This window comes from Tribolium castaneum, chromosome 2 (genome assembly GCF_031307605.1).
Source record: "Tribolium castaneum strain GA2 chromosome 2, icTriCast1.1, whole genome shotgun sequence".
Classification (NCBI taxonomy): domain Eukaryota; kingdom Metazoa; phylum Arthropoda; class Insecta; order Coleoptera; family Tenebrionidae; genus Tribolium; species Tribolium castaneum.
In genome coordinates, this window is record NC_087395.1 from 2,720,326 (window position 1) to 2,742,047 (window position 21,722).

The 21,722-nt window shown below is 31.6% G+C and overlaps 1 long non-coding RNA gene across 1 annotated transcript; it reads left to right on the plus strand.

Annotated features, from left to right (window-relative positions):
* Nucleotides 1-15,974: 15,974 nt before the first annotated feature.
* LOC135265498 (uncharacterized) lies at nt 15,975-21,393 on the plus strand. Its single transcript, XR_010333208.1, has 5 exons — nt 15,975-17,852; nt 20,515-20,614; nt 20,660-20,770; nt 21,011-21,163; nt 21,218-21,393. It is a non-coding gene; the product is annotated as an uncharacterized LOC135265498 (long non-coding RNA).
* The last annotated feature ends 329 nt before the right edge of the window (nt 21,394-21,722 follow it).

Sequence of the window (21,722 nt, forward strand, 5' to 3'; positions counted from 1 at the left end):
AATTACCACTTATTACAAAACACTGTGCAAGAAAGTGACCAGCACTCTGCAAGGACTCAAAGAGTAAAGATGTTGTAGAACTATATGTTTTGATTATATATAAGTACCAACCACCACCCTAAACTCTCCACTAAATACAAGTCTGTTTACATGTGATTTCAGTTTCAGGTACCCGAGCTTTAGCAATGTTTACTTATATTTTAAAGAAATACACAAAATTTATATAATGTAAGAGTAACGCAGCTATATCTTCGCAAGCTAGTTATAGAAAAATTGTATAAATTTAATAAAAAAACGAGAAATAATTCCTAAATTAGTAGTACACCAATTCTCAACAATCGCTTCGGTACCCTGAAGCCTTAAAATTTTGAAGGGGGTTGGTGCTGCTGTTGAAAAAGTTTGATCTTGTAAGCTCTTACAAAAGTTTTAGAGAAATTGTGTTTTTTTTTAAATATTAATGGCTATATTAACAAAATATCATCTTAGCGGTTTAAATAATGTCGTTCTTAATTTCTTGTAAAAAAGGGGAATTTTTTCAAAGATTAAAATACTCTTAACGTTGTAAAATTTTCTCATTTGCGAATATGTTGAAAAACTCTTTCGGACACAATTCACGAATATTTTAATAGCAGTAAACACTTACAAAGTTGGTACTTTTTCAATAACTTCGGCAGAGAATTTTAAACTTAAAAATATTTATTTTAATATTTATATTAAATATTTAGATTTTCCATAATTTGTGGAATAGAGAATTGTGACATGCAACGGCACCCCATGTAGTCTGAACAATTTCTCAAAAATGCATTAGCAGGTAACAACTTATCAAAATGGAAGGATTATGGTCATTTAAAACGAATTTCAAAAAGGAAACACCCAGCAAGGTTTTCTAATCGTTTGAGTCCAGTTTATGGACTACTGGTTGTTTTCTCTTTAAATATTTTGTGATGGGATCCTTTTCCTTGAACGAAAATATATACAAATGTAATATGCATTTTTACTTGGCTTATTAATAGAGAGCTTTCAATTTTGTTTGAAAAAACGTATTTGTGGTACTCGTGTACACAGCAGAAGAATTATCAGTATAATTCATGCCTATTGTCAATAAATGATCATCATCCTTTTCACAATTACCCATTTTTACTGACTTCATTAAGTGCAGTTAATTCGAATTTATTTTCGAAAAGATTGCACCGTAGGATTTTTATTCTACCCGCCTCTCTGGCGATAGACAGAAAACAAATTTTCTATTAAGTCTTGCCTTGATGCTCTTGGAGAACTTTATTTAATGAACCTATAGTAGAACTTTTCTTAGAGAAAAGGTACTGCCGTCATATATGTATCTTTCTTTCAATACATCGGACAATTATGTCAGTGCAACGTGTTGCTCATGAATTGCAACAGTTTTTGTTTCTGATGCTTTACACAAATTCACTGTCTCTTGATGAAGTTTTGTTTTATTTACCTTGTGATTTTTTATATTTTTTTAAACTCTGTTTATCGAACTTATTGTCTATGCTAAACATAAATTATTACCTTCGGTTTCTTTTACAAAAATGCCATTTTTACTAAATAAAATAAAACAAAGTTTAAAAAACCCACACACCAAACCTTTATTTGAAACGCTACGCGTTTCAGCCACAAAGTGGTCATCCTCAGGTGAGAAATAAACTCAATTTTTACTGATACGTTGCTAACAATTCAGTTAACTCGTCGTGGTTAAATCCATCTATAAGTAAAATTTTCGTTAACAAATTAATAAAAAAAAACATTAATGAGATGTGTTACCGTTTTGTCGTGATGTGGACGGTTGGGGGTTTTGATAGTCTGGTACTTTCTCGGCACCTCCGCCTCTTTCCACTATACAGGTGTCTCAAAATTGACGCCCGTGCTCTCGAATGCACTATTGCAGTAGTATTGTATCATTTTAAACATACAGAAACGAAGGAAATTAATAATACTTGTCACTTGAGAAAGCGATTCAAAAATTTTAACATTGCTAACATCAACTAATGAATTATGTTGGAAAGACAGCATAAAGCTAATTATTTACATTTTTATCAATAACTCGATAACGAAGGATAATTGGCAAATTTTTTACTCTTAACTTTCGATTTGTATTAGTTCCCTGAATCAAAGTCCCAAAGCACGGGCGTCAATTTTGAGACACCCTGTATAATTGTTAGCAGAATATTTAAACAAATATGGTAGCGCTCAGCTCCGTTTGCGTGTGCGTCATCTGACATTTCTGTCACTACGTTTACATAGCAGGGGCATAGCGGTGACAAACTATCAAATATTTTTTGAGGTTACGAAGTGTTTAAATTATGAGTTGTTACAAAAAATACAGATTCACAAAACAAGAACTAATAAATGCAGAATCAAAAACCTAACGAAACGCAAATCACAAAACACAATAAACGAACAGAAAATACTTGCGATTAACACCGATAACACTTTCGACAACCATGCGACGACGTCTATAATTTACTGTCAATGTCAGTTTGACAAATTCGTGACACTTAACGGTGTTGTCGAAGTGCACATGTAAATTAATGTTCAAGGATACCATCCTTAGATACCCCTTAGCTGTTTAAATTTGCATTGTTTTTGATAATTTTTTTACAGCTTTGTGTTGGTAATGAAAAAATGAAATTGATGACGCACACGCAAATCGAGCTGACCGCCACTATATCTAACTTTTTCCAAAGTAAGCAATAACTTACATACTGTACTTGACCTAGTAGCTTCAGTTGTACTTCTTGTATTCTAAGTTCTTACTTCTTAAATGGGCACCCCTCCCACTGATAAGTCTCATCGGATTTAGTTTATAAAATAGTTTATTAAAATAAACTAAAAATTGATTAAGATACAGACAAAATACAGGGCTTCTAATTAACCCCTAGGGTGACCCCCGACTCTTAAAAGCGTCCGTAAACATTTAAAATAAAAAGGGATACACAAAAATTTGATTCAACTAATGACGAATAAATGGAAAAATTAGAAGATTTATACAAAATAAGATCACAGTGGTAAAGGTTTCATAAACTAGGGACTATCCCATTAGAAAACTTCACAAAATATGATAAAAGTGACGATTAGTAGATGATACAATTGATGATTTATTTTTTTCTTTTCAAGGAGTAGTGCATAAAAAAGATGACTGTGTTACTTTGAGTCTTTGTGCGTTTTTTCAAACAACATGGATAGTTTCAAGATATTCATTGATACGTTTACGGTTCCGGAAATTTTTGCAATGTACACGCAAAGAATGTTCCGGCGGTACGGTTTATTAAAAACGGTTAAAGATGTGGTGGACAAAAAAATATTTTTGGTGGTCTGGTATTGATACCACAATTATAAATGCTGTATCGACAATAGCGAGGGAGCTTCTGTATTTAGTAATTCCATTTTCCATTATTCATTATCAATATTGCATATTGATATAAATATATTCTTAGTAAAACCACAAAACCAAGTGAGTTCGCAAAACCCTCAGCCTGAAGCTACTAGGTCAAGTACAGTATGTAAGTTATTGCTTACTTTGGAAAAAGTTAGATATAGTGGCGGTCAGCTCGATTTGCGTGTGCGTCATCAATTTCATTTTTTCATTACCAACACAAAGCTGTAAAAAAATTATCAAAAACAATGCAAATTTAAACAGCTAAGGGGTATCTAAGGATGGTATCCTTGAACATTAATTTACATGTGCACTTCGACAACACCGTTAAGTGTCACGAATTTGTCAAACTGACATTGACAGTAAATTATAGACGTCGTCGCATGGTTGTCGAAAGTGTTATCGGTGTTAATCGCAAGTATTTTCTGTTCGTTTATTGTGTTTTGTGATTTGCGTTTCGTTAGGTTTTTGATTCTGCATTTATTAGTTCTTGTTTTGTGAATCTGTATTTTTTGTAACAACTCATAATTTAAACACTTCGTAACCTCAAAAAATATTTGATAGTTTGTCACCGCTATGCCCCTGCTATGTAAACGTAGTGACAGAAATGTCAGATGACGCACACGCAAACGGAGCTGAGCGCTACCATATTTGTTTAAATATTCTGCTAACAATTATACAGGGTGTCTCAAAATTGACGCCCGTGCTTTGGGACTTTGATTCAGGGAACTAATACAAATCGAAAGTTAAGAGTAAAAAATTTGCCAATTATCCTTCGTTATCGAGTTATTGATAAAAATGTAAATAATTAGCTTTATGCTGTCTTTCCAACATAATTCATTAGTTGATGTTAGCAATGTTAAAATTTTTGAATCGCTTTCTCAAGTGACAAGTATTATTAATTTCCTTCGTTTCTGTATGTTTAAAATGATACAATACTACTGCAATAGTGCATTCGAGAGCACGGGCGTCAATTTTGAGACACCTGTATAGTGGAAAGAGGCGGAGGTGCCGAGAAAGTACCAGACTATCAAAACCCCCAACCGTCCACATCACGACAAAACGGTAACACATCTCATTAATGTTTTTTTTTATTAATTTGTTAACGAAAATTTTACTTATAGATGGATTTAACCACGACGAGTTAACTGAATTGTTAGCAACGTATCAGTAAAAATTGAGTTTATTTCTCACCTGAGGATGACCACTTTGTGGCTGAAACGCGTAGCGTTTCAAATAAAGGTTTGGTGTGTGGGTTTTTTAAACTTTGTTTTATTTTATTTAGTAAAAATGGCATTTTTGTAAAAGAAACCGAAGGTAATAATTTATGTTTAGCATAGACAATAAGTTCGATAAACAGAGTTTAAAAAAATATAAAAAATCACAAGGTAAATAAAACAAAACTTCATCAAGAGACAGTGAATTTGTGTAAAGCATCAGAAACAAAAACTGTTGCAATTCATGAGCAACACGTTGCACTGACATAATTGTCCGATGTATTGAAAGAAAGATACATATATGACGGCAGTACCTTTTCTCTAAGAAAAGTTCTACTATAGGTTCATTAAATAAAGTTCTCCAAGAGCATCAAGGCAAGACTTAATAGAAAATTTGTTTTCTGTCTATCGCCAGAGAGGCGGGTAGAATAAAAATCCTACGGTGCAATCTTTTCGAAAATAAATTCGAATTAACTGCACTTAATGAAGTCAGTAAAAATGGGTAATTGTGAAAAGGATGATGATCATTTATTGACAATAGGCATGAATTATACTGATAATTCTTCTGCTGTGTACACGAGTACCACAAATACGTTTTTTCAAACAAAATTGAAAGCTCTCTATTAATAAGCCAAGTAAAAATGCATATTACATTTGTATATATTTTCGTTCAAGGAAAAGGATCCCATCACAAAATATTTAAAGAGAAAACAACCAGTAGTCCATAAACTGGACTCAAACGATTAGAAAACCTTGCTGGGTGTTTCCTTTTTGAAATTCGTTTTAAATGACCATAATCCTTCCATTTTGATAAGTTGTTACCTGCTAATGCATTTTTGAGAAATTGTTCAGACTACATGGGGTGCCGTTGCATGTCACAATTCTCTATTCCACAAATTATGGAAAATCTAAATATTTAATATAAATATTAAAATAAATATTTTTAAGTTTAAAATTCTCTGCCGAAGTTATTGAAAAAGTACCAACTTTGTAAGTGTTTACTGCTATTAAAATATTCGTGAATTGTGTCCGAAAGAGTTTTTCAACATATTCGCAAATGAGAAAATTTTACAACGTTAAGAGTATTTTAATCTTTGAAAAAATTCCCCTTTTTTACAAGAAATTAAGAACGACATTATTTAAACCGCTAAGATGATATTTTGTTAATATAGCCATTAATATTTAAAAAAAAACACAATTTCTCTAAAACTTTTGTAAGAGCTTACAAGATCAAACTTTTTCAACAGCAGCACCAACCCCCTTCAAAATTTTAAGGCTTCAGGGTACCGAAGCGATTGTTGAGAATTGGTGTACTACTAATTTAGGAATTATTTCTCGTTTTTTTATTAAATTTATACAATTTTTCTATAACTAGCTTGCGAAGATATAGCTGCGTTACTCTTACATTATATAAATTTTGTGTATTTCTTTAAAATATAAGTAAACATTGCTAAAGCTCGGGTACCTGAAACTGAAATCACATGTAAACAGACTTGTATTTAGTGGAGAGTTTAGGGTGGTGGTTGGTACTTATATATAATCAAAACATATAGTTCTACAACTTCTTTACTCTTTGAGTCCTTGCAGAGTGCTGGTCACTTTCTTGCACAGTGTTTTGTAATAAGTGGTAATTTTTAAACAGTGGTATTTGTAGTTTTTAATTTGTTACTTTGCAGAATATCAATTTTATCTATTTCTTTTTATTTAATTATTTGTTGCGACTGCTGGTTGGTAAGTGTATTTCCTAATTTCTTATTATATCACTTGTAAATAGTTGAAATCTTTGTATATTTAAAATTATGGGTAATAATAGTAAACTAAGTTTTTCAAAAAAAAGAAAAAGTCGAAAACAAATAATGCGTAATTTTTGGAAAAAACAACGAAAGGGTTCTAAAACGGAATTTCCAAGTAAATCAAGTCTCGCGGAGTGTAGCTTTCAGTCAATTGAATCAAGTTCCGATGATGATGAAGTATTTGTTATTGAGAAAGATACTAGTCAAGAACAAATTTATATTCCAAGCGGTAGAAGGATTGTTGACATAGGTCATTTATTTTCGGAGTTAAAAAACATAAAACATGACATTTATTCTTGCAGTTTTTTCAACGTTGACATAGTACATGAAGCGCATTTTGGTTTTAAAAGTGTTTTTAAATATAAATGTAGTATGTGTGGAGTAACAGGGACTTTTAGTACGGAAAAAGCAGATAATAACATAAATGAAGCAGCTGTCTGTGGCACAGTAGCAATAGGTGCTGGTTATTCTCAACTAACAGAATTTTGCGCAGCTTTGAACATTCCACAACTTAATAAAAAAATATATATTAAAACCGAAGGAAAAATTTTACATATCGCGGAAAACGTTGCTCTAGACGAAATGTTAGCAGCCGGTCAAAAAGAGCGTGCGTTGGCAATCGAAGCCGGTGAGATTGATAAAGATGGAGTACCTTACATTACAGTTGTAGTAGATGGTGCGTGGTCTAAACGTTCCTACAAATCAAATTACAACGCATCTTCTGGTGTTGCAACAATAGTCGGTGCAAGGACTAAAAAAATTTTATACGTGGGAGTTAAAAATAAAAATTGTAAAAAATGTATGTATTATAAGAAAAAAAACCAAACGACGCCCCCTCATAAATGTTTTAAAAATTGGAAAAACACTTCAACTTCAATGGAAGCAGCAATTATTTTAGATGGATTTAAAAAATCAGTAGACATGCATAACGTAAGATTTAAAAACCTCATAGGAGATGGTGATAGTAGCGTCTACAAAAAAATTCGTAATGCAAGACCATACGGGCCTAAATATTTTATTAAAAAAATTGAATGCCGAAATCATATACTACGAAATTTTTGTACTAAAATTAGAGAAATCGCTAAAACTCCTCGTTCTGACATAAATATAAAAACTTTTTTGCGCAACAATTATTTTAAATTTAGAACCGCAATTGTTTCAGCGATAAAATACAGAAAAAACGAAAACTGTACTTTCGATCAAAAAGCAGAAAACCTGAAAAATGATATTTTAAATGGACCTGCACATATTTTTGGTAATCATTCAAAGTGCGCTACGTATTTTTGTAAAACAGTTGGTCAAATAACAAATGCAGTTGCATATTCTGACTTTAAAAATAGTTCCTTGTTTGAGTTGTTCATGCAGGCATTAAAACGAGTTGCAAATTTATCTTCAAGTCTATTGTATGATGTCGATAATAATTCTGTTGAGTCATTTAATTCAGTAGTTAACAAACTTGGTTAAAAGAATAAAAGAATTTTTCAGAACGCGGTTCTTATCATGGAAGATGCTTTGCGGCAGTCGTAAATGTAAATAACAAAAACAAATTTGTATTTAAAATTATGGAGAAAATATCAGAGAATAGTGGTATTTACACCACAAAATTTTCAAATCGCTTATTAAAAACCAAAGAACTTCAAGCTACAAAATTAAATAAAAGAAAAATTCGTATTCAAAGTGCAGATTCGGATTATGGTGCGACTAATGACATAATAGACATGCCAACAGAAACATATGACAAAATAAAAAATGAGTTCTTGAATGATTTGGATGCTTGCGATATTTTAAAAATTCCTTTGTTAACAATTGGTCAACGTAATAATGAGCAGTGGGATAAAGAAAGAAATAATAGATTAACGGCTAGTAATTTCGGAAGAATTATTAATATGAAATGTACGACCAATACAGCGAATGCTGTAAAAGATATCTTGTATCGTGTGGGATTATCTAAATTTAAAAAATTACCCGAACCACTACAGTGGGGAATTGATAATGAAGAGAAAGCAAAGGAGAAGTTTGAACAGATAAAGAAAAAAAATTTTTAGGTGCAACACCAGATGGGTTAGTGGGTTCAAATGCTATTGTTGAAAATAAATGTCCATTTAGCGCAAGAAACACAAATATTAAAATTGCCATAGAACAAAAATTGATTAAATACTTAGAAATAGATTCTCAAGATGATAGTAAAATAGTTTTAAAAGAAAAAGATAATTACATGTATCAAGTACAAGGTCAGCTCCACATTACTAATCGCCAAACTTGTTATTTTATAGAGTACACCTCTACAGATTTAAATAGAGATTTTTTAACAGTACAACATCAGAAAAATATTTACCCATACGCATAACAAAACCTAACGACTTGAAGGCGGAATTACGAACATTTCCGACATGGATAATGAATGTCATAGCTGAGTCAAAAGTTATACCGAGATCTTTAATGGCATCCTTTTTTTCAAGGGCAAAATTGTTAATAGAATATGAAGATGGAAAAGGAGAACGACATCGAGAGAAAGAAACTGTGCAACATTTACTAATATTTAAATGTAATTTATATTTGTTACACCAGTCTGCAATTTTACTTAAGTTCAGTTGTAACAAGTCAGCATCATTTTGATTTGTGATAGAATTAAATATTTTTAAATCATCCGCATACGCAAGAACAGGACAGGATAAAGACAGTAACAAATCATTAATAAACAGAATAAATAAAAGTGGCCCCAAATTTGATCCTTGAGGGACTCCAGATTTCACACAGTAATTGAAAGAAGAAAAACCATTAAAGGAAACATAGGAAACTCTATTTGATAGGTATGATTGAAGGAGGAGAAGGGAAGAAGAAGAAAAGCCGAAGAAAGTTAACTTATGAAGCAGGATATCATGACTAACTGAATCAAAGGCTTTAGTAAAATCGGTGTATATCACATCTACCTGACGACCAGAATCCAAGTTGGTTGCAATGTACTGTGTAATAAGCGCGAGATTCGTAACCGTTGAGCGCCCCTTAACGAAGCCATGTTGATCCGGAGAGATGAAATTTTTTACGCTATAATAGATATCCTGATACAAACACTGCTCAAAGACTTTAGCAAAATTAGAAAGTATAGAAATCTGTCGATAGTTACAAATAATAGCATTGTCCCCTTTTTTGAAAACTGGACATACCCTAGCTCGCTTCCATAATTCGGGAAAAGTAGATGTATTAATTGCAAGATTGAATATCCTTGTTAACGGCTGAGCGAAAACATCGCTACAATCACGAACAATAAAAGAAGGAATCAGGTCATCACCGGCAGTAAATTTGTTTGAAAGCTTTTTCATAATAGAAACAGTTTGATCCAAAGATATTGAAGAAAACTGGAAATTTAAACCCCAGTTACATGTTTCAGGAAAGAGTAAATTTTCCTCCATATTTATGAGTGCAGCCGAAGAAAAAAAATGAGCAAAGCCATTAACAATACTTTGAGGATCAGCAAAGTCAGAAGATTTATCTTCAGTAAAAATTCTTCCTGGTATACGAGAACAACCTCTCTTTTGATTTAAAAATTTCCAGATGTCGGAAGAATTGGAATTTATATTTGTTTCCATATGGCTGACATAAGATTGATAAGCAATCGAGATTTGTTTCTTAGTTAGACTACGTAATCGTTTAAATTCGTTATAATAAAACATAATATTTCTATTACTTTGTAGCCATTTTTTCCTAAAGTACCTTTTGGTCTTAAGATTGTATTTAATTTCAGGAGTAAACCATATCGGATAACTAGACTTTTGTCTACGTTTTTTCGGAACATACAAATCAAATAGTTGATAGATAACCGAGTAAAATGACTCAATAGCTTCATTGACATTGGAAAAGTCATTTAGAAAAGACCAGTTGATATCACAAAATGCATTATATAATAAAGGAAAATTAGCTTTGTGAAAGTTATAGACTAAGCTATTGTTACAAGGAAAAGAAGGATAATTTAGGTTTTTTGTTACTTGTAGAGAGATAGATATTGAAGGATGATGGAAATCTTCGAACACTAATGGAAAGTCACACTTAGTGACGTTTAGGTTCATCTCACTGGAAGAAAATACAAGATCCAAAAGATTGTTGTTAGGGTTCATTACTGAGTTATGCTGAATAGCGTCAAGGACATTTATGAAGTTGTGAAAAACCTGCGATTTTCGTGATTCGTTTGTTTTCCCGAAATCAGGTAGGTTAAAGTCACCAAACAAAATAAACTGACGGCCCAAAATAAGTTGTTCTAATCCAGCGGTAAATAGATCAAGCTCATTTGCCGTGACATTTGGTGGTATATAGATAACTCCTAGAGTCACACTTTGCATATTTATAAGACATTTACACAAGACAATATCAATTAAAGGCACAACGGCAGAAAGTTCAGAAGTATTAATTCGGGAGAAAGTAATATTATTTTTGATAGCGAGTAGAACACCACCTCCCTTCGACAGTTTAACCAGAGAAAACTTACGATCACAACGAATCACATTATATTGATCGGGTAGTAATTCAGAATCAAAGACAGAATCACTTAGCCAGGTTTCCGTGACGCAAATAATATCATAATGTAAATCCAAACAATTAGAAAAAAAATGATCCGTTTTAGAATTCAAACCTCTGACGTTCTGATAATAGATTTCAAATTGACCTGATATGGTGTTGGACAAATTTAGTTTTCCGAATGGGACTGATTAATTATGGTGGGAACACCATTACGATATATTATTTTTAAATTCTCCTCACCATTTTGTAGCCGCATAAGTAACTCCTGTTTCACCGTTTTGTATAATTCAATTTGTCGAGGAGTTCGGTCATAAGAGAATGCCAACGCTGAAAATTTTTGTAAACCTTTCAGTTTTTTCACATTTCTAATGACATTCTGAACTAAATTAGCAGAAAACAGATTAACCTTTATTGGACGTGATCGAACTGTATTGGAAGCATCATATTTTCCCAACCTAACCGGCTTGATTTGTTGAGTTGCTGATGAGCCCAAATTGTTCAATATATCCGAGATCAAGGTACAGTCTAAGTCAGATTGTTCTTTCTTGGACGAACCAGCTTCCGTTACACCATAAATAAGTAAGTTAGAAGACCTTTTATTTCTTTCAGATATTTCAGAAATAATTTCTTCCATGACCATAGGAGAGAGTGAAGTATTAGAACTAACCGGGTTAGAAATGTTTTCAATCTTGTCGTTTAACTTATTGATCTCTTGTTTCAAGTCAGTAACTAGCGAGAGAATTTTTGGAAGCTGATGCAACCCCTGTTCACAGTCCATACAAATATATTTAAATCTACGCTTAGAATTTGGCCTTAACTCAAAACACTTAATTTCAGCAGCCGAGAGATCTGAGCAATTTACATGTACCGGTCTTTCACAACCATCGCATTTGATAAATGATTTAGTTTGATTTTCATTGACCGGATCTTTACATTTTAAACAAGAAAAAGGCATTTTGAAAAATTAAATGCTAAATAAATAAATAATTCAAATAATCAAGAGTAAGAAAAAGTAAGAAAAAGTGAAGATAAACTGAAGATATCTGACGAGCAGCACGATAATCAATCGTTTGAAACCGATAAACTAAATTCAACTAAATTACCTTCGTTGTAGTACTCAAGATGACATAAGAAATCACTGTTACATCAAATGATGCACAAAAAAATAAGCAATACACTGATGTAAAATGCACTAATTAACTCAATTTATTACTTCAAAAATGTGAGACCAAATGCACTGCTAAACTTTTACAGTGTTCTCGCAAGAGAGTCTCGCTATATTTAGAAATGAAAAGTACAGTTTTTCCTTTCAAACCTGTCCTTTATAAATAGTTATTTTTACATTAAGTGCACAAAGCAAGGTCTTTTCGGTTTTTTGAGCTTGAGAATATCAGTTTTTTTATCGAGTTAGGTCGAAATAAAAAATGTATACAGGCTAATTCTTTTAGGGCCTACATTAGAAATTTTTTAACTTCTATTATAGCCTAGAGCTTTAAGATTTTTTATACAATCTAAATCGATGATTCTGAGTTCAACTAAATTATTTTCAAAACGCGTGAATTTCCGGAACTACGAGCAATTGGTGCCAACTTTCAAATTTTAAACAGTAAGCACACAACTCTCATTCTCAAGCTGAGTAAAAGTTACCCAAGTCGTTAGTATTAAACACTTCAGGTGCAATACTATCCCTTTACTTTTGGAACCAATTAAAACTGTAGGATGGCATCATGTAACTTTTTGAATTTTCTTACGTCAGTTATTGCTGAACTAAAAATTGAAAAAGAAAGTTTTTTTCAACATTTCCCCATCTGCTGCTTAATTGTTTTAATTAATTTCGGTTTAAAGTGGTCTTTCTCATTCTTTGTAAATATCTCAAAATGAGTCCAACCAACTTGTTGACCTACCTAAATTACTGAATATACGAGGGCAAGGTGAAAAATTTTCGGCTTAAGAATGAAAGATTACGTTTTTTACTTCACATATACATTAATTTTTTGTATAATCTGCATTTAGTTCAACTTAGTGCAATGTTTGTCTAGTTTTTTAGTCCCATCCCTGAAGTGACTTTCTTGTAGGTCTGCAAAATACTTTTTGTGATCACAATCACCTCTTCATTTGAGTGATAATTTTTTCTAACCACATTTTTTTTTAAATTCGTGGTTAGTGGAGGTCTGGGGAAGTCAAATCAGGCGAATATGAAGAATGTTCTAATAATTCATGTTTTAAATTTCTTAATTTTCTCATTGCCAAAGCCAAATTCAGCTGGCCATTTTTTACAGTAGAATATGAAGAGGTTGACTCTTTATAAACTCTCACCAAATTTGGATAAATTTCTCTAAGCAATAAGCCCTTCAAAACAAAGAATGATGGCGAAATTATCCATTTTATCCATTGTTCGAAACAGACATGCACCTTTACTTAAAAAAATGCTGAGAAAAATAACTATTTGTCCGATTAAGACGAAACATGATGACTTGCTCCCGCATAAAAATTTTATTGATTACAATGTTAATTCTGTGGTAGGCTGAGAATTTCTCACCTTGCCCTCGTATATATTATTAACAAAAACGTCTTTAATAAATTGTAATGATAATTACTCTTAATTATAACAACTAAAATTTATTTACGACTAGTTACTTAGCGACGTTTATGTCCACAACTAGAAATGCGCAAGTACTTCAACTTCCATAAATTCATGTTCCCGCTTTTTATATTTGGCATTTGAAGAAGTGTTCAAATGATACACACTTATAATTCGTTAGCTCTAATCTTGTCTAGTTAATCGATACTTAACTACTGTTTTATATCCAAATGACTGCAAATATTATGGATTTTGCATTAATGAATTATCCTCAAGGTACGGTCGTTATTAATTTTTAAAAACATTACGTAAATTGAAAGAATATTAAATTAAACAATTATTTAAATATGATTTACAAACGGTAATAATATTTTATGTACAAACATTTTTTAAATTACTATTAGTTAACGACTAGCTCCATAAAATGGGAGTTACATTATTCAACTTATATTCCAGTAAAATAACGAGGGAACATTACATTAAAATTTTAAAATAAGTGACAATTTTCTGCTTATAGGTTTAAGTTCACTGATTATTTGCGGTGACTTCAAATAGTAAAAATAATAAATTAAAATTATTTGCGAGTACAAGGACTCGAGATGTAATCCGGCTCGAAGGACCAGATTCTGGATTTGAATCTGCTCAGTTGCTTTTATTGCTTATAACATTCTATGTTTTGTTGCGGTTTGTTTTTGTTTGGTCATTATCAGGTGAGAATAAGGGTACATCCGTACATCCAAACTAATTTAACAATGTTTTACCTTATACAGGGTGTTTTTTTCGTGTTGACATTAGAATGTTTTTAATTTTTATTGCAGACAAGGTTTCAAAATTTTAGATATTATCATGAGACCATTCTAAATGTAATTAAATTATTTTCAAAATGGCGGAACTACGGGAAATTAGCGCCAACATTGGGATTTTAAATATCGTAACCACCTATTTTTTGACACTTCTGAATTCATCTTCAAAAATTGAGTAAAACGTATTCAATTTACTGGTCTCTATTTAAATTACTATTAGTTAACGATAATCTACTTTGACTAGCTCCATAAAATGGAAGTTATATTATTCAACTTACAGTCCATTAAAATAATGAGGGAACATTACATTAAAATTTTAAAATAAGTGTAAATTTTTTTTCTAGTGTTTGAGTTTAGTCAACAATATTTGCGTTAACCAAATTATAGAAATAACAAATTAAAACTATGTACTTGCTTGCACAAGCATTCAAAATGTAATCCGGCTCGAAGGACCAGATTCTGGACTTGATCTGTTTATTTGGTCTTGTTGTCCATAACTTTTTCTTTTACTGTTGTTTGTTTTATTTATTTAATCCGGCCCATAAGACTGTTATTTAAAATCACAACGTGTTTCAGTCACAAAGTGATCATGGTCAGGTCAGGTCAGGTCAGGTTAGGTCAGGTCCCCTACCCCGGGTGGCGACTGCGGAAATAAACAGAGGAAATGGGGTTTTAGTGGGTTAGAATCCCACACTCCCCGGATCACTGGAACATCAAAGATCCGGGGGTTAGGCTATGAGCTTTCCCCAAAACCTCGTTAAAAAAAAAAAAAAAGTTAGGTCAGGTCAGGTCAGGTCAGGTCAGGTGACAATGGGGATACAATCAAACAATTTAACAATGTTTTACCCCATACAGGCTGATTCTTTTCTGGCCCACATTAGAATCTTTTTAATTATCAGTGTAGATACAGCATCAAAATTTTACTTAGGAACATGATCGACCATTCTAAATTCTATTAAATTACTTAAATTAAATGGCGAACTACGGGAAACTGGCGCCAATATTGAAATTAAAATAAATCTAAACTAAGTAATAGTTTTCTATTTATAGTACTTGATTTTATTGATCACTGATTTGTGGTGACTTCAAATAGTAGAAATAACAAATTAAAATTATTTTCTAGCGATGTAATCCGGCTCGAAGGACCAGATTCAGGGCTTGCATCTGTTCAAACAAACAACCAAACTAATTTAACTAATTTATCTTGTACTGAGTAATTCTTTTCGAGTATACACTAAAGTCATTACAACTTACAATGTAAACACAGTCTTCAGAAACTGATGAGTAAAACGCATACACATTATTAGTCCCTATTTGTCAGAGTTTTTGGCATACTATATCAATTTGTTTGTTCAAATTTTTATTTACAAAGTCTGAGTCTAATTATTTGCGGTTACTTTTTATGGGAGGGTTGTAATTATCTCTTACTCATTCGATTTTCGATTGCAAATAAGGCTACCTCTGTGGAAATGTTATTTATAAACAGTTTTTCATCGGACTTTTAAAATTATCTGGTTAAACAACAAGCTTAAATTTATAGGTCGTTTAAAAATTCGAAAAACCTCTTAAAATATGTTTCCTCAATTTTTGTTTTTCTAGCTTTATTACATTTTGTAGGTAATCTATTGCAAATATAAAACGACCGATAAAAAGGAAAAAAAATCTCTTTTACATAATAGCAAGTTTATGAAAATATGTTTGGTAGTTTTTGAGGTACGTACACCTACCCCGTCATTGACATTGGAACTCCCATAAGAGATTTTGCTCCGGATGACTTTTAAACTCTTTGAGTTTTTGTAAAATTTGAAAATCATTGTTTAGTTATCTTCTAGAATATTGTCAAGTTTCAAATTTCAAAAAACAGCAAAAAACAGTTTTTTTCAAGTTATTAAACTATTAAAAAACACACAAACATGAAGAAAGTAAAAAGATGTAAGCAATGAAACCAACTGAACAGATTCAAATCCAAAACCCATTTATGGTCCTTCGAGCCGGATTACATGTGAAATGTTAGCATTTTTTAAAACTTTTTTTTGTGATAAAATTTTAAGCCTTCTTTTTAATATCTGAATCCTAGTTTATAAACACTATTTTAAAACACGTTTTCGATAGCAACGTGTTTTCACAATTTTAAAACACGCTTCTCATAGCAAACTGTTTTAAATTATCATGTTCCAACAAAAAAAAATTAATAACAGTTTTGCGATAACGTTTAAAGTTCTTGGATGTCTAAGTATGCAACTCGCATACGCCCGTTGCATAATGACAGCTCTCGAACTTTCAGCTTGTCTTTTTGCACTCGTATTATTAATAACTATAATGTAATGATCCCTCGTTATTTAACTGAATGTAAATTGAATAATAATGCTTTCATTATGTAGAGCTAGTCAAAGAACATTATAATTATCATCAATTCATCTACTAGAAGTAATTTAAAATATTGTTTGTATTTAAGGTATAGTTACGGTTTCTAAATAATGTGTGATTAATTAAAGTTTGAAATTAACAAAAAAATAGAAACTTGTAAGCAATGAAAACAACTGAACAAAATCAAGTCCCTAATCTGGTCCCTCGAGCCGGATTACCTCGAACACTTGTGCTAGTCAATAATTTTAATTTGTGCATGAGATGTTATAACCGTTCCTATTTAGGAATAATACTATAATACGTGTATATACACGTTTTGTAGTATTATTCCTTAGTTTAATGTTCCTCAAACTTTTATTTGAAATATTTTTTTAACTCGCTTCGTTCGTTGAAATTAGTTACAACCTTCAAATTTTAGATGATGTTTTGTGGTTACTTCGATTTTGGTGTTGTGACATTTTCCAGTACAAACTATTGAAGTTTGTAATATTTGTAATGTTGGTGGCCAACACAGTGCTTATGGTACTTCAAGGATATCATTTTCTTATCAATTTCAACAGCCTTTACTTCATATCGTATTCGCCTTACTGGTTTGGATCCTTTTTTGTAATATACATTCGAAAAACTTGAGTGCATCATAATATTTTAAATTACAATTGAAAATTTGTAGATCATTCTCTCACTTACAACATGTTTAACTATATCTAACATTGGACCTGAAGGCATTAAATCAGCAACGCTGTGGCAAATAAAATCCACTGACCCAAAATTAATCAATCGAATCAAATTTCAAGTTAAATTAATCACAGCTTACATCATTGTTAACACAGTTATTGCACTAATTGCTGGTCTTGCCCACACTTTTCCATCAAAAAATGCAGAAGAGATATGTTATGTGTACAAAATCATTGAAATTTATGTTCCAAAATGGAAAACTGAACTTTGTTGGATGTATAAAGCGAGCTACATTGTTATGGCACTTGCACTACCAGCCACCTGCAACCAAGTGGTGTACGGGGCAACTCACATACGATTTCAATTCTATTTGGTTTTGGACTGGATAAGGAACAACATTATTGAATCGGGTTGCGATGATTTAAAATTGCCCAACGACAAGGATTTTCAGCACAAAATTACAAAAAACATTATTGTTATTGTAAAACGTTACACAGAATTTCACAGGTAATGAACTAATTGTTACTGAGGACTATAGATTAGGAGACGAAACGAGACACAAAATCGTACCAAAAAAAGTAGTACTGCAGAGCAAACACCAGGGCGCGTTATTCGGCGTCAAATCTTTTAAAACTAATCGAAATTCAACTAATTTACTAATTACATAGAAAAAAACACTGAAACGTTGACCTTTGCATTCTTAGCACACTGAGAAAAACTAACGAGTATAATTTTCACAAGAAACATGAAAAAAAATTTTAATTTACAAATAGCGCTTCGTTCAGTATTTTTTAAAACAGTACAAACACGACTAAAGATACCAGAAAAATGTTAGGAAGAAAGTTGTGGAGAATAAAATTTACTGTAAGAAAGTCCGCAAGACCATATTTTTATCTTCAACCGTTTAGGCCCCAAAAACGTTGCGAGACCCTCATGCAAAGTTTTCGTTTCGCGTTGAACGTTGAAGATTTATTTTGGCGCGGAATTTTTAAGGGAAATTTAATTCTCTATAACTTTGTTCCTTACACTGTTTTTCTATCTTCAACCGTATATTCAGGATTTTCAAAAATATGGAACGGAACGAAAATTGGCAAAAGTTTATTTTAATTTTTTTTAATATACAGGGTGAATCATTGATATGGGCGTGTTCGATTACACCTACACTGTCAAAGATATCGAAGTGAATCAAATGGGAAGTCAAATTGCATGTTCTAAAATTATTTTTCCTTATACAGGGTATTTCATTTATTTTTACAGTGCACCCTTTAACATAGTTTTTTTAAATGGCACATACAAGTATGTTTGTACAAATTGAAATATGCACTTTTTTAGGCTTTATAAATCAGTTTAGTTTCTGCATTTTACATGAACCATTCAGAAGTTATATATTTTTTTCTACAATTTTGTGCGTCTGCAGGCACATAATTAAAAAATCGCAGAGCGCTTGGTTTTTGGGATATGGAGTTGGGATTTTGTCTGTCTGTAGACAACTGTCAAGGGCATTTTTTGGCAACAAGACTGTCCATTTGCTTTTAGTAAATTTTGTAGAACCAAAACTTATTTTTTTTAAATAGCACTCTCTGTATTCAATTGCTGAGTATTATTCAGCATCTCATTTTACATCTTTTTCACCTTTTAAATTTTTTTCCAAAAGTTTATATGTTTCGGAGATATCTTGGTTTTTCTGAAAAATGCACAAAAAATCTCTTGGATTCCAACGTAGTGTGCCATGTAAAATAATAAATTCTAACACAACAATTTCAGACTAAAGTTTTTTGTACATCACGTTTTGATTTTGTTGTAAAAATGAATTTTTCATACAAATCTCATCAAGATATAGACTTAAAAGAAACAAAAAAGAAAAAAAACGACGGCACTACCAGAGAAAATATACAAGAAAGAATTATATAAACTTCTGGTAGAATTGATCAAGCCATATTAGAAGCGGCGAATTTTGAATAAGAATTGACCAATGTATTACTTTACTGATTAAGAACGCCGTCATTTTAAACAGTTTTGTAACTGCAAGTAATATGTTATCGCTGTTGATTTGTTGTATCTCAGTTTTTTTATTTCTTTATTTCTCCTTGTAAACTTCTGTCATTTTTATTTAATAATTTCTTGTCAAAATTTTATTTAAATTTGTGTCTAGATGAGCATTTTACACAAAAAATTCATTTTCACAATAAAATTAAAACATGACTGACTATAAATGCCATTATGACATTAGTAGGCCAAAATGTTTGTTTTTCATAGCACGCTACATTAGTATCCTAGAAATTTTGTGTGTATTTTTCAGAAAAATCGAATTATCTCTTTAAATATCAACTTTTGGACAAAACTAATGAAGTAAAAAAATGTAAAATGAGAAGCTGAATAATAATTAGTAATAAAATACAGTGCTATTTAAAAAATCATGTTATGCTCCTGCAAAGTATACCAAAATTAATGTGCCACTGCAAGGTGATACCACAATGCAAGTCTCAACTTGATATCCTAAATACTAAGGACGCTGAGATTTTTTTAATAAGGTGCCTGCAGACGCACTAAATTATAGAAAAAATTAAATAATTTCTGAACGGTTAAAGTCAATGGCAAAAACTAAACTGATTTATAAAACCTAAAAAATTGCAAATTTTAATATGTACAAATATACCGGGGGTTCCATTGTAAAAATGAAACATCTTGTATAGGGCAAAATAATTTTTGGACTTTCCATTTGCAGTGCCATTTGATTTATTTCGATATCTTTGACAGTGTAGGAGCAATCAAGCACGCCCATATCAATGACTCACCCTGTAGTTTAATGTTTGCACTATTTTTGTCTCTTACTATTAAGAATTTAATGGTTTATCTGCCTTGGTTTTTGTTTGCTTTGTGCTAACCGCTGAATTATTTAGACCGTGTACATCGTTTTGTCTCCTAGCGTATAGTCACGATCAAAAAGAATGACGCGCCTACCAACCGGGTCGGATAGTAAAAGCCTGACTAAAACATTTTAAGTCAAAATTTCAACAAACCAGTTAGTTTACAAACTTTCCAGTTAGCTTATATACATTAACTATAACACTCGAAATGATTTGTGGCTACGGTTTTAGCGGTGTCATTCGTTTTGGTCGTGACTGTAGTCTAGTATCCGTACGTTAGACCAAATTTAATAATGTTTCAGAACTTTTCAAGCAGTTAACCAGCGAATAGCAATTTATATATTGTTGTATGCTGTTATTGGAGGGTTGCTTGGCATAAGTATCCTTATGTTCTATTTTAAGGTTGTTTCCTTTGTTTTAGTTTAATTTTTTAACGCAAAGATTCAGTTTTCAGACACTCTAGTGATAAGTGACTATCTTCACGCTGGTACTTTAACAGTAGCAGCAATTACTACATTTATGGCAACAGTAACATCTGGACAGAAACTAGAGGATATTGTATGTAATAAAAGTACAAGGGCGAAAAATATTTTTTTTAATCTCGTTACCAAATGTCACTTATTAACGGCCGAGGTTAAAATTAAACTGCGGGAATGCATTTTCAATTTACGAAGGAATTAGTAAAAATATTGTAATACATGAAAAGCCTGTTATTGTTTAACTCGTTGCGCTCACTCGTTTTGGCAAACATTGTGCTCGTTAAACAAAAACAGTCTTTTCACAACTATTGCATTCTAGTTTGAAGAACTTCTCTACACATGGTGCTCGGTTCCTTGGTATTTGTTCAACAAATGGAATAAACAAATTTACCTCATGATTATGGTTAATATCAAACCGATCAACTTTCGATTCACGGAAAATTCCAGCGTCAACTACAACTTAGGAGCAGCAGTATTATAATTAATAGTTATTTGTGTTTAAGTATTTTAAGTTGTATTATTATAGATTGCGAAAACGATATATTCGATGTTATCTCTTCTTACACAAATGAGTGACAAGGATGTCAGTACGTTGTGATCAATGAAATAACAAACACAGTACACACTATTGTTAGTTCCTGTTTTTGCAATAAAGAGACCGACACTTGACCTGTTACTTAAAATCAATTAAATTACACCAAAAATATGCAATAAAATACTAATGAAAAAATCGTTTATTTTTTTATATTTTTATCTCCTGTATCTTTAGTTTATTTAAAATTAATATTCAGGAAACTAAATGCTGATACTTACAATCTTTATTATCCTGTACAATACTTTTTTTTTCTAAAAGGACTTCAAGTTTAAGAGAAAAAAGTTATTGTTAACCTTTCAAATTAATATGTTGGAATTTGTAAATTTAGTTGAACAAAATAAATTTAAAACATCTTATCTGCACGAAAGAGTTGATAAAGAAACAGTTTAACATTGCTATTGAAAAAAATATTAAAATATTAATTGACTGAAATTTT